Below are 13,213 nucleotides of genomic sequence, written 5' to 3' on the forward strand. Positions count from 1 at the left end.
ATACTGGCAATGGATAAATGCTATAAGATAAGGTGTAAATGGGGCTGTGGAAGGAGAAAGGATAGGTACCTAACCCACTGTTTCCAAGTCAGAGAAGGAATCCTGGAAAAAGTGGTCTATAAGAACATGTAGAAGTCAAAGGCAAAGAAGGTTAAGGGTACAAATCATTTCAAGAAGAAACAACATGTACCCAGATTTGAAAGAAATAATATAATATAGTATGGCTAGAAGGTAGGGTTTAAAGTGAGAAATCCTGAGAGATGAAATTAGGTAGATAAGTAGTGATCATTCAAGATTTTCTTCTCACCTTGTGGTCCTAAAACAAGCAGCATCAGCATCACCTGGCAGCTTGACAAATGTAGCATCTAAGGCACATAATTTAAGGAGGCACTCACTCTCAGGCTCATGCAAAGTACGGGGCTGGCACTAGCACAGCCTTGACAGTAAGGGCTCCTTAACTTGTCCACCTAGGATGTGTTGCTCAACTCACCCTAGTCCTGGACTTGTACCCTAGACACACTGGATCAGAAACTATAGTTTAATAAGATGCCCAGGTCATGTGTATACACATTAAATTTAAGAAGAGCTGCTCTAAAGGGTTTGTAAACCATGCCTGAGTTTGGAGATTGTCTTGGGAATAATGGCTGTTATTTATAGGCATTAGGCAGGAGTAGGCTCCTTGCTTTATTTATAAAGATCCCACTAGCAGTGTGAGGAGGATGTCAGGAGCTAGAGAAGCCAGTTAGGAGGCTTCTTTAAGCCAGTTAGAATCTTATTTAAAGATTCTTTGAGATTCTTTTAAGATTCTATTATGATTCTTTAAATATTATTATAGTGATCCAGAACTGAAGGAGTAGGTGAATTTGAGGGGTATTTGACCAGATTTAGTGGGTGGTTAGAAGTGATGGTTAGTAAGAATGAAGGATAAATCAAGTATACCTGGTTCATGGCTGCAGTAACCAGGTGGTTGGAAGTACTACTCACTGAGGTAAAAAAAAAAAAAACACATATGGAGAGAAAATGATGTGCAAAATACCTGGAGATGTTAAATTTGATAGATTTTAGATTATATGACATGATACATGGATGTCCCTATCATGAAGAGAGATACGAGGTACAGAGATGGATTCCAGGATTATCAGCTCTAAAAAATAATAATTAAGGCTGTGGGAAGGAATAGGAGTTTTTAGAGAGTGTATAAGACAAGAAGAGTTAAAAATTAAAAATTGTGGGATACCAACATTTAATTAACATCGAGTAATTATTTTCATTTTGCAAATTATTTTCAAATCCAATATATCATTTGAACTACATAAATTTTGGTGGGGGCTAGGCAGGGCAAGGTTATTATCCTCATTTCAGAAATAAAGAAACCAGGGTTTATAATTTTTAATTTGTTTTGGCTAGTAAATCATCTAGCTGAATACACACCAGGAGCAGTTCCAACTGCATTGCAAGGCATGCAATTAAGAGAGAAACCGAGTAGAATTCACTGTAAATTTAATAGGAATAGAGAGAAAAGATGTAGACCACAAGTGGTTAAGAAAGTCTTCATGGAAGAAGTTTCTATTATTTCATCAACTGCTATGGGTCTTGCGGGAAATAATAGCTTTTGAATGGATAATTTAGTATTTTTGCTAAATGTTTGAGAATCCTGAATAATTTGGTAAAAGAATAATATGTACCCCTTTGTCTACTGCAGTATTATTGAAGATTTTACAATGACCTGGGCAAGATACTAAGAACTGGTTGCTTTTAAATCTTGAATGACAAAATCTTGACAGAACCACCCCTTAATCATCCTATCACTTCAGGCCAGACTAATTATGATGGTACAAATGTGTACTTTGAGGCAGAACAGCAGCTAATAATTCTACGTGCATTAGGAAGTTACTGGGACAGGAGAAAGATGCAATAACTGATTTATAATGTGAGCCATGATTAAAAGGAAACTTTTGACTGTATCTTACCTATAATTATTAACCTTTGGTGAAACAGAATCAACTATGACAACATTCTGACTTCCTATAAAGTTTTCATGTTAGTCACAGAGAATAAACAGTTTTCATGTTAGTCACAGAGAATTAATAGCTACATCCTCATCTCTTCCAAGTGACCTAAGATTCTGAGAAATATAATAATTACTATTAACAATTATATGGTTTGTTATATTTTTGAAGTATTCTAAGATATAATTAATTGGATAATTTCTTAAGTCTTATAAAGAGGGCAAGATGGAAATTTTTATTCCCCTTTCTTATTTAAAAAGATGGGAGAAAATAAAGTTTATGGATGATGAGCCTTGCTTGGGTTAAAACAGTAATTAATAGCAATAGTTTTAATATAAATAATTTATTAAGAGCATAAGACATGCCAGGAATTCAGCCAAGTACTTTACAATCATTATTTCACTTAACCCTCACAATGAGCTAGGTACTGTTATCCTCATTTTACAGATAATGAACCTAAACCTTGAACAAGTCAAGAAAGTTGTGCAAAATTACACAGAGAATATGTAAGGGAACTGGGGGATGAAGTTAGTTCTAACTCACCATTACACTTTCCTCTGATGGGTCACTCAGTAATCTTTTGTTGACTATCCATTACAGCAAGGGTACAATTGGAGACACCGAAAATCTATAAATTATTATTTTACAAAAAAAAATATAGACTATTAGAAAACCAAAAATTAAATGATCAAAATTAACAGATTCTTTAAATATTATACAGAATATAGACATGGTTTCTCTTTCCAAGAACTTATAGTTCAGTGGGGGTCTATAAAGGAATAATTCCAAAATGATAAGTACTGTAACAGAAACAGGGATGAAGGGGAAACTGAGACTCAGAGATCACATCACAGAAAAGGGGATGATTAAGCTGGGTCCTGTGAGGATAATAGATATTTCTTGGTCCACAGGGTGAGGGGTCAATTCTAGGCTGAGGGGTCAGCCCATTAAAAATGCATGTAGTTATAAGACAGCAGGTTAGAGAAAAAGAAAGAAAAACTTTCAAATAGTTGCACTGTGGTTTTAAGGGTGACATGATGGGAGATGAGGTTATTGGAACCAGATGATCACACTTGCTTTAGTCAAAGGAAGCACTGGAGATATTAAACCAGTAAGTGAACGTGGAAGCCTGTTTCCTAGGGAGCCAAATGATTGCTCAGTGTGAAGGAAACTTATGAGGGGCCTGTTTACAGAATGTTTGTGTCTCCCCAAAATGCCTATGATGAAACCCTACACCCCAATGTGATGGTATAAGGAAGTAGACCCTTTGGGAAGTAATATAAGATTAGATGGGGCCACGAGGGTAGAACTCTCATGAAAGGGATGAGTGTCCTTGTTAGAGTCATGAAAGATCTTGCTTTCTCTCCCTACTCTCCACCACGTGAGGATTCAATGAGAGGTTGGGTCTGCAACTGGGAGGAGGGTCCTCACCAGAACCTGACCATGCTGGCACCCTGATCTTAGACCTCCAACCTCCAGAACTGTGAGAAATAAATTTCTGTGGTTTATAAGCCACTCAATCTATGGTACTTTGTTAGCAGTCCAGACTGATAAGACAGGACCTGAGAGAGAAGACAGAGTGGTTTGCTGAGAAGCAGTGCAGGAGTGAGACAATGAGGGTGTAACTTACGGAAGGAAGCAGAGTGAGCACAGAGTTGAGGTCAAATGTTTAAAAGAGTGAATGGGGAATTCTCTGGTGGTCCAGTGGTTAAGACTCTGAACTTTCATTGCCAAGGGCATGAGTTCGATCCCTGGTCGGCGAACTAAGATCCCACAAGCTGTGCAGTGTGGCCAAAAAAACAAACAAACAAACAAAAAACCAAACCCAAAAACAAAAGAGTGAATGGCCAGACTTGGTACCAAATGGCTGGCCTTCTCACAAAAAGGGCCAGTAAGCCCAATTCCTCTATTATGTTTCCAAACCTATTTTATTTTTATTAATGTTTTCTTGAATATTGAAGACTTTCTTGATAGATGTCTTAACTGGACTCAACTCCTTCTGCTCAAGTCCTGGAGTACTTCTTCTGCCAAGGTACTTAGTATGGACCCTAAATTTCAAAGTCACTTCTGTCCATAACTTACCATGACTGGTCTATAAATGTCTTAAGAGAGGAGGATGAGCATCTGATTAATCTTAAATCCATCCCAAACCTAGCTCAATATCTGAAGCATGGGTAAATACTAAATATTGGTTGATAAATGAATTATTGTGCATTTCCTACCTAGTCCCTCTACTAATGACGTAAATAGCCCTGAGCTTAAGAGGAAACAATTCATGGCTAGATGCATGCATTCCCACAACACTTCATAATTCCAATCACTGTACTCACCACTGAGTATTAAAATTCACTTCTAGACTCTGTTAATTCTACCATTATACCCACTGCACATTTTGCAATGTTTGAAATTCCATAAATACTTACCTAGTTAATGAATAAATAAATAATCCATTAATCATTTTGTCTCATTATGTGTTATATATTTTGACTCCCAGATCTTTCCTTTGTCTTCTACACAAGTACACGTTTGTATCTTCACATTACTTGCCCAGCAACTTCAGCTCTTTTAGCGCACATTCAAAAAACACAAAGAAACCTGGAGAGAGCTCTATCTAGTCCAAATGGATATCAAAACATCCATTTTGACCTCTTTCTGACCTATATTGTAAACCCTGAAAATACAGTTTCCAAAATTGGCGTTCCCACTTTAACGGACTCATTGGACGAGAGAATCAGGCCACACAGGCTGACAGGTTCCACCACAGAGTTTGGACAGAGCCTCATGGCCTTTTAGCATTTTTTCCCCAAATACATACACTGTGCTTAGAATGCACAGTGAAGTTCAATGGCTGTCGATTAGAAAAGCAAAGGAAAAAGCTCCCCGCTATTCAGTTCTTGCTAACTTGAAAACACAGTAGACTGTCACAGCTTTGTGGTGCTATCAACTGAGTTAACACATGCACTGGCACTTAACAAAAATGGGAAAATTACTCTGAGTGAGGAAGTTTCACTAACAGCCCAAATATAGTTAAGATGTCTTTTGATCTTCCTCATCCACTTCACCATGTCAATCACAAATTTCAATGCTAATTCCACCACTTAAGTATCTGTTACATGATACTGTCCCAGTTGTTGCCATCCTGCTTCAGAGTGTCACCTTTCACCCTCCCTACCTATACAGCATCTCCCTACCCCTGCTACCCATGATCTGACAATTCTAAGGTTTTATTTTGTTCTTCTGTTTAGAGCTTATTCCTGTGTTTCTTCATTTTGTTTGACCCTCTGCCTTGGTTTCTGTGCATTAGATAAAACAGCCACCTCTCCCAGTCTTGAAACAGTGGCCTCATGTCGGAGATGAACCTAAGCATTCAACCCTGTCCCAGCTCTTGGTTGTCTCTCAAACCCTGTGATTGTCTAATCAGCCTATTTTAGTTTTAATGGCTCCCAGTAGTCGAGGGTGTGCCAAGACCTGTCAGTGTACCAAAGGGGAAGATCTCAGTCAGCACCTTAATTCAGGCTGATTGGAAGCCAGACCCTCAGGCAGCAGCTTTTATTTCTTTATTTATATATATTACTTTTTATTAGGGTGTAGTTGCTTTATAATTTTGTGTTAGTTTCTGCTGTACAGCAAAGTGAATCAGCTACACTTATACATACATCCCCTCTTTTTTGTATTTCCTTCCCATTTAGGTCACCACAGAGCATTAAGTAGAGCTCCTTGTGCTATACAGTACGTTCTCATTAGTTACCTATTTTATACATAGTACTGTATATACGTCAATCCCAATCTCTCAATTCATCCCACCCCCTCTTCCCCCCTTGGTATCCGTAAGTTTATTCTCTACACCTGTGTCTCTATTTCTCCTTTGCAAATAAGCTCATCTGTACCATTTTTCTAGATTCCAAACATGAGCCATATTATACATACTTGTTTTTCTCTTTCTGACTTCCTTCACTCTGTATGGACGGAGAGACTGTGGTACAGAGCAGTTTTAAAGTATGCAACTATATACCACAAGCTTAAGCCCCCCTGGCTATCAGAGCCAGGTGATATAGGGGTGTCCACTGGGCAGTAGTCATAAAAACCAGAGCTCCAAACGAGTGTATAGGCTCCTGTCTAGGAGATACCAGCAAGCTGTAGGGAGGCAGAGGGAAAGTGCAAATACACAAGCTTACCTTCCAGGGCCTCTAGATATGTGGCCAAACGTGAAGCCCGTCCCTCAGGCAGAAGTTCCAGGACAAGCAATCAGGCCTCCTTTACAGAAAGACCGTGGGTGTGACTCGCTCCATTGTCCATGCAGTGCCCTGGGGTGGCAGCCGGCCAGGAACTACCTCTATTACAGTCTGCGGGATCCAGGCGCACAAGCCCCCCGGCTATTCAGCGCCAGGCCATCAAGGGGTCAAGGGGTGGGAGTCCCCCTGGCCGGCAGCTGTAGAGACCGCAGCACAACACGCCTGCAAAAGCTCCCCGCTGGGAGGTCCTGGTGGTCTGGAGACAGTGCCCACCCTCCAAGGGCTTCAGACAGGGCGACACTCAGCTCTGAGATGTGTGTTTAATTAGAAGCCTGCCCCTCACGCCGCAGCTGCTTTCACCTAGGCCTGTGGTCCTCTGGCTGTGCCCTGGAGGTGGCAGCCCTTTAAGAACTCTTTTTCTGTTGGTGATAGTTCTCTGGCACCCAAGAGCAAAAAGTCCCACTGGCTACCAGGACCAGGAGATGTCTAGCTGTCTCAGGGCGGCAGCTGCGTTTAAGCCCCACGTCACTGCACACGGGAGCCGCGGAAGGAGCCCCGCGGAAGGAGCCCCGCGGAAGGAGCCCCGCGGAAGGAGCCCCGCGGAAGGAGCCCCGCGGAAGGAGCCCCGCGGAAGGAGCCCCGCGGAAGGAGCCCCGCGGTAGTCTGGCTGGCGTCCACTGTGAAGATGGCGTCCAGTCTGCAGGGCTCCACAGGAGTGCAAAGATGGTGTCTGCCTGTCTTCCACTCACAGAACACCTCAGCTGGCCTCCAGATGTGTGTCAAATCAGACACCTGTCCTTCAGTTTGATGCTCCAACACCAGCAAATGAGCCTTTCCCTCGAAGTCTGGCGTCCTTCCATCAGCCGCTCTGCGCTGGGCCCTGAGGCCGGTAAGTCCGAACGCAACGCGCGACCCCTCCTCAGACTGCTAGTAGCCCTGTCCTGTGGGTCTTGTGGAAATGGGCCCCGTTGCTTTTCCAAGCTAGATGTTTTGGGAGCACGTCTCTCAGGTGCAGGTCTTAAAAGGTGGGGTGCCCAGTGTGGGCTTCAAACCCTCCTCAGGGAGAAGCTCCAGCTTTTGTGTTCGCCTCAGACTGCGGGACGTGCCGGGGACGAGGTTTATGACCTTGAAGTGACTGGGTGTGCCGGCCTCGCCCGCCTGCTTTGCTGTGGGCCTTCTCTCCTCTGCCTCCTGTGCAGGAGTCGCTCAGACAGTTTTCACGTGCTTTTCAGAGGAAGTGGTTCCCCATGTAGCTGTGCGTTTGGTGTGTTTGTGGGAGGAGGTGCGTTCAGGCTCCTCTTCCGTCGCCATCTTGAACCGGAACTTGACAATTCTTTATCCCGTCTCCCTGCAACCCCCAGAGTGACGTTTCTTATTCGCCGTCAGTCAAGCCGTGCACCTGCTCAGTATTTGATATCGGCTTTCCTAAACGATGGCGTAAAACTGTGGGTATTTTTGTCGGGCAGACAAGTATCTCAACAGTGCCTCTTCATTCCAAACTGCTTTAAAAAAAAAAAAAATCATTATTTTACGGACCTTGCTATTGCAAGTAATATTTCCTCTGTCTAGAATGGCCTTCCCTCTGTTTGTTTACACTCATAAATCCTACTCATCCTTCAAGTCTTGGCTTAGATATTGTCTATTTTGTAATGTTTTTGCTTATCACCTTACGCAACGAGAGGGGTAGACATGCTTTCGATGTTTATTAACCATCATTAACCATCTACCGTCGGGGATTGTTAACATCTCTATATCTCCACTAGATGCTATGCTAAGGTACTTGAGTGGAGGGGACCTGTCTTTTCAACTCTTTATCCGCTGTGCTCAGGTACAAGTGTGAGTGCAGACTAGAAACTCCGTACCTATTTGCTGAATGATTCCATTCACGTTGTGTCTTACTTGCAAATATGGTCCTAGTAAGATGCTCCTCTGCCAGTCATCTCCATCTCTAATATGACAATCCCTGAGCATCTATTATTCTGTAGCTCCTGGGTGGCTCCCATGTTTCAGCTGATACAAAGTCAGCCTTCATATAGATGGCCCCTCTGCTCTGGTGTGATCACCAAGAAGCCATAAAGAAGAATTAGTCAGTTTAGGTGGATTATTGATGGATGTCAAGTGTCCCTTTGTATAAGAGACTTTTTCTTCTAGACTGATTGCCTGAGGGCTCAAGAGACTCCTAAAAGACAGCCTGGATGCTGTCTTCTTATTTCCTCTGAATATCTGCATTTTCATCCAAAATTAAGGCACCAAGGACAGCTTTGAGTGAAGTAATGGCCTCAGGGCTAGTAAATTTAATGAGAAATCTTTTCAAGGGTCATATGCTGATACCTTGTGCTAAGCATGCCTGGCCTTGAAGTGACAGGATTGCTGTGTACCTACTTAAATTAAAAAAAAAACAAAAACAAAAAAAAAACTTCCAATTTACTAGGACTTATTAGTTTTAGAGGTTTTTGACAACTTGATTTGCTCCCTCTTAATTAGTTAATGGTTATTCAGGCTGTGACAGCCTCCAGCAAGGCTTATAGCTTATAGTCAAAGCTTATAGCCTTGAAATATAGGCTCTAAGCTCAGAGTGGTTAGAAAAAGCATAAACAGGGAAGTGATATGTGTTATCCATAACGAAGGTCTCTTCCCTGCTCCCTCTCTTATACAAAGAACTGTAGAAGGTATTTTTTTTCTACAGACTGAAAAACTGACATTCTAAAAATAAAAGAATTAGAAGTACCTTACTCAGATTCATGAGTGGTGTTTATTGCAGAGTTAGGATGACAACCCTGGCTTTGGACTCCCAGTCCAAAGTTTATTTCATGCAACACTATGTTCCCTCTTGGCAGAATTCATCTGTTAAAAGTTAAAGGGAATAAAATACCAGTCTGAAGCTCAACAGGATAATGGTGGGGGGAGGGGTGGGGGGGGGCTGAAGGACAACCTGAATTTGTTGATTAGTTTGCTTAATTCAGCTACACCCACTTACACTATCCCAGCCCACTGATCAGCATTTTCCTTTTGTGCAGACTTCATAGTCAAAGAATCAATATATCATTAGCCTACAGGTTGTTGTTTTCTGGGTTTCAGGCAAGCTCCTGGGAGCATTATTTGAGTCAAATGACAGGGGTTGGGCTGTAATAAAAGTCCTGAATTATGCCACATTAAGGATCTTCCCCCCATGAAGCTGGTAAGCTGCTCAAATATTCCCTTGTGTGGCTTCAGACACAGCCATCAAATATTTAGCATGGATTTTTGGCTCATGTGCCTCATTTATCTCCAAGATATTCTCCTAAAGCAGGGAGCTGGTATTACTACTTTTATGAGGTAAGGAAGGAGAGGCTTGAAGAGATTAACTGGATAAGACTTGCATCCTGGAGTAGCCAGATCAATCCCTTAGTTCCAATAGCCACTCCCGGCTTCCTCTGGCTTCAAGAACAGGCAGGATTTTGAAAATTCTCTTCACGGACTGTCTCCAGCTGCTCTGTCCCCAGCCAGAGAGCTCATGACCACTGGCTGGCATTAAACTTCATCCTTCTCTCTCCTCCACTACTATTCCTGAGTCTTCCCCTTCCCAAGACTCAGAAGTCCCCTCTCACCAGCCTCCCCCAGTTCTTATCTCCTTCCTCTCCTTTCCCTGAATGACTCATTTTGTTTACCAAGCAGAGAAGCTAATAGAAGGCAGCAGAATTTAAGCTTCCCTGGGACTTGCTTTACGCACTGACAAAATCATTCTTTTCTCTCTCTGTTAAATATTCATGGCTCTCAGATTTTTAGATACAGAGGTACATTTTGTTTTAAAATGTGCTGATCCAAGACATACTGGTTTGCATTGATTTCCTCCTCTTTGCATTTCTATTGCATTGGAAATAAAGAGGTCCTCATTCACTTCTGAAATATGGACCTGAATTTATCTATGGCTTTCTTTTTAATTTGGTTGCTATTTGGTGAAAGGACTGATGTTGGTAGATGTTTTACATGTTTCTGTGTTTTTCTCTTTTGACATTGTGTGCGCGCACACACACATGCATGCACGCACGCACGCAGACAAGCAGAAAAAGAAAAATCACATCATCTTTTCCAGGCATCACAGCCTAATGTTAATATAATTTGAAAGGGATTTTAATAAAGCTTTGATCTATTACAGATTTCAAATATTTACAATTTGGAATGAAAATAAAATAGAGATAGATTTACAAAGATGAAGAAGAGGCTCACGCAGAACAGTTCAGAGACTTGTAGAAAATGAAATGGGAACAGAAGTGCCTCCATTTTAAAAGGGAAGGAGTGAGAGAAATGACATGGCATAAGAATTCTGGAAAGAGAATAATGGGAATGGGTGGGAAGAGGGATACAATCCTGATTAATTCAGGTCACTTGACAGTCTTACAATGCATATGCAAGTGAACAAAAGTATAAGGCTTTCAGGTCCTGGAAGTTACATGGGGATTTTTTTTTTTTTTGCCCTTGCTGGTCTCACTCATTGCCGCATGAAATTAACAGAGAAAACAACCTGTTGATAAGAAAAAGCTGAGTTTTTTCTTGCTATGTTAAGGGAATGTACTATCTCGGCAGACTTCTAGTCTTGGAGTGTGGAGGATAAAGTTAGAATTTTTATGAGGTTTTGGAGCCTTTTAATGAAGAAATTTAACTAGGACTGGGTAAGGATTTTGATATAATGGTCTAGGATTGGTGGACACTTTGGTTGGAAGAGTCATGAGGACTCAATTTTTATTTAATCCTATGGAAGAGTTTGATTTGATGTTTATTTAATATTTTGGTAGAGAACCTGGAATAAATGATAAAATTATTTGTGATTTTTATCTTCCTGGGCAACAGTTTCTTGGAATAGTTATGTTGATGAACACAGCAAATTTGTAAAGTATGTTGATACAGACAGTAAGCTGTGTGGGTGTGTTGATTTGGAATCTTGATTATAAACTCTCATAATTAGGAAACACCTAGAAGTTTATCTAGCCTAGTCTCAAATTGATTTTTGAATTCCCTTATGACATGTCAGCCACGTTTCATTCAGCTTCTCAGAGATTGAAACTAGTACAAAGTTCTTGAGAATCTGGCAGCAAGCACCAGTAGGTATTTACTACAGGTTTCCAAAATTAGTGTAATTACGGTATTCTTTGGATCTCTAATTCTCTTTCCTTTTTTAGTTAACCAAAGACTGGCTTCATTGCCCATTACTCTCTGCTTTTTTTTTTTTTTTTTTGGCTGGTTGCAATTTTATTTATTTATTTTCACATCTTTATTTGAGTATAATTGCTTTACAATGGTGTGTTAGTTTCTGCTTTATAACAAAGTGAATCACCTATACATATACATATATGCCCATATCTCCTCTCTCTTGCGTCTCCCTCCCACCCTCCTCATCCCACGCCTCTAGGTGGTCACAGAGTACCAAGCTGATCTCCCTGTGCTATGCGGCTGCTTCCCACTAGCTATCTATTTTACATTTGGTAGTGTATATATGTCCCTGCCACTTTCTCACTTCGTCCCAGCTTACCCTTCCCCCTCCCCGTGTCCTCAAGTCCATTCTCTACATCTGCGTCTTTATTCCTGTCCTGCCCCCAGGTTCTTCAGAACCTTTTTTTTTTTTTTTTTTAGATACCATATATATGTGTTAGCATACAGTATTTGTTTTTCTTTTTCTGACTTACTTCACTCTGTATGACAGCCTCTAGGTCCATCCACCTCACTACAAATAACTCAATTTCATTTCTTTTTATGGCTGAGTAATATTCCATTGTATATATGTGCCACATCTTCTTTATCCATTCATCTGCTGATGGACACTTAGGTTGCTTCCATGTCCTGGCTATTGTAAATAGAGCTGCAGTGAGCATTGTGGTACATGACTCTTTTTGAATTATGGTTTTCTCAGGGTATATGCCCAGGAGTGGGATTGCTGGGTCATATGGTAGTTCTATTTTTAGTTTGTTACGGAACCTCCATACTGTTCTCCATAGTGACTGTATTAATTTACATTCCCACCAACAGTGCAAGAGGGTTCCCTTTTCTCCACACCCTCTCCAGCATTTATTGTTTGTAGATTTTTTGATGATGGCCATTCTGACTGGTGTGAGGTGGTACCTCATTGTAGTTTGGATTTGCATTTCTCTAATGATAAGTGATGTTGAGCATCCTTTCATGTGTGTGTTGGCATCTGTATATCTTCTTTGGAGAAATGTCTATTTAGGTCTTCTGCCCATTTTTGGATTGGGTTGTTTGTTTTTTTGATATTGAGCTGCTTGTAAATTTTGGAGATTAATCCTTTGTCAGTTGCTTCATTTGCAAACATTTTCTCCCATTCTGAGGGTTGTCTTTTCATCTTGCTTATGGTTTCCTTTGCTGTTCAAAAGCTTTTAAGTTTCATTAGGTCCCATTTTTTTATTTTTGTTTTTATTTCCATTTCTCTAGGGGGTGGGTCAAAAAGGATCTTGCTGTGATTTATGTCATAGAGTGTTCTGCCTATGTTTTCCTCTAAGAGTTTTATGGTGTCTACCCTTATATTTAGGTCTTTAATCCATTTAGAGTTTATTTAGGGAGTGTTGTAATTTCATTCTTTTACATGTAGCTGTCCAGTTTTCCCAGCACCACTTATCGAAAAGGCTCTCTTTTCTCCATTGTATATTCTTGCCTCCTTTATCAAAGATGAGGTGACCATATGTGCGTGGGTTTATCTCTGGGCTTTCTATCCTGTTCCACTGATCTATATTTCTGTTTTTGTGCCAGTACCATACTGTCTTGATTGCTGTAGCTTTGTAGTATAGTATGAAGTCTGGGAGCCTGATTCCTCCAGCTCCGTTTCTCTTTCTAAAGATTACTTTGGCTATTAGGAGTCTTTTGTGTTTCCATACAAATGGTGAAGTTTTTTGTTCTAGTTCTGTGAAAAATGCCATTGGTAGTTTGATAGGGATTGCATTGAATCTGTAGATTGCTTTGGGTAGTATAGTCATTTTCACAATGTTG

Source organism: Balaenoptera borealis (genome assembly GCF_965194805.1).
Source record: "Balaenoptera borealis genome assembly, chromosome: 8".
NCBI classification, from domain to species: domain Eukaryota; kingdom Metazoa; phylum Chordata; class Mammalia; order Artiodactyla; family Balaenopteridae; genus Balaenoptera; species Balaenoptera borealis.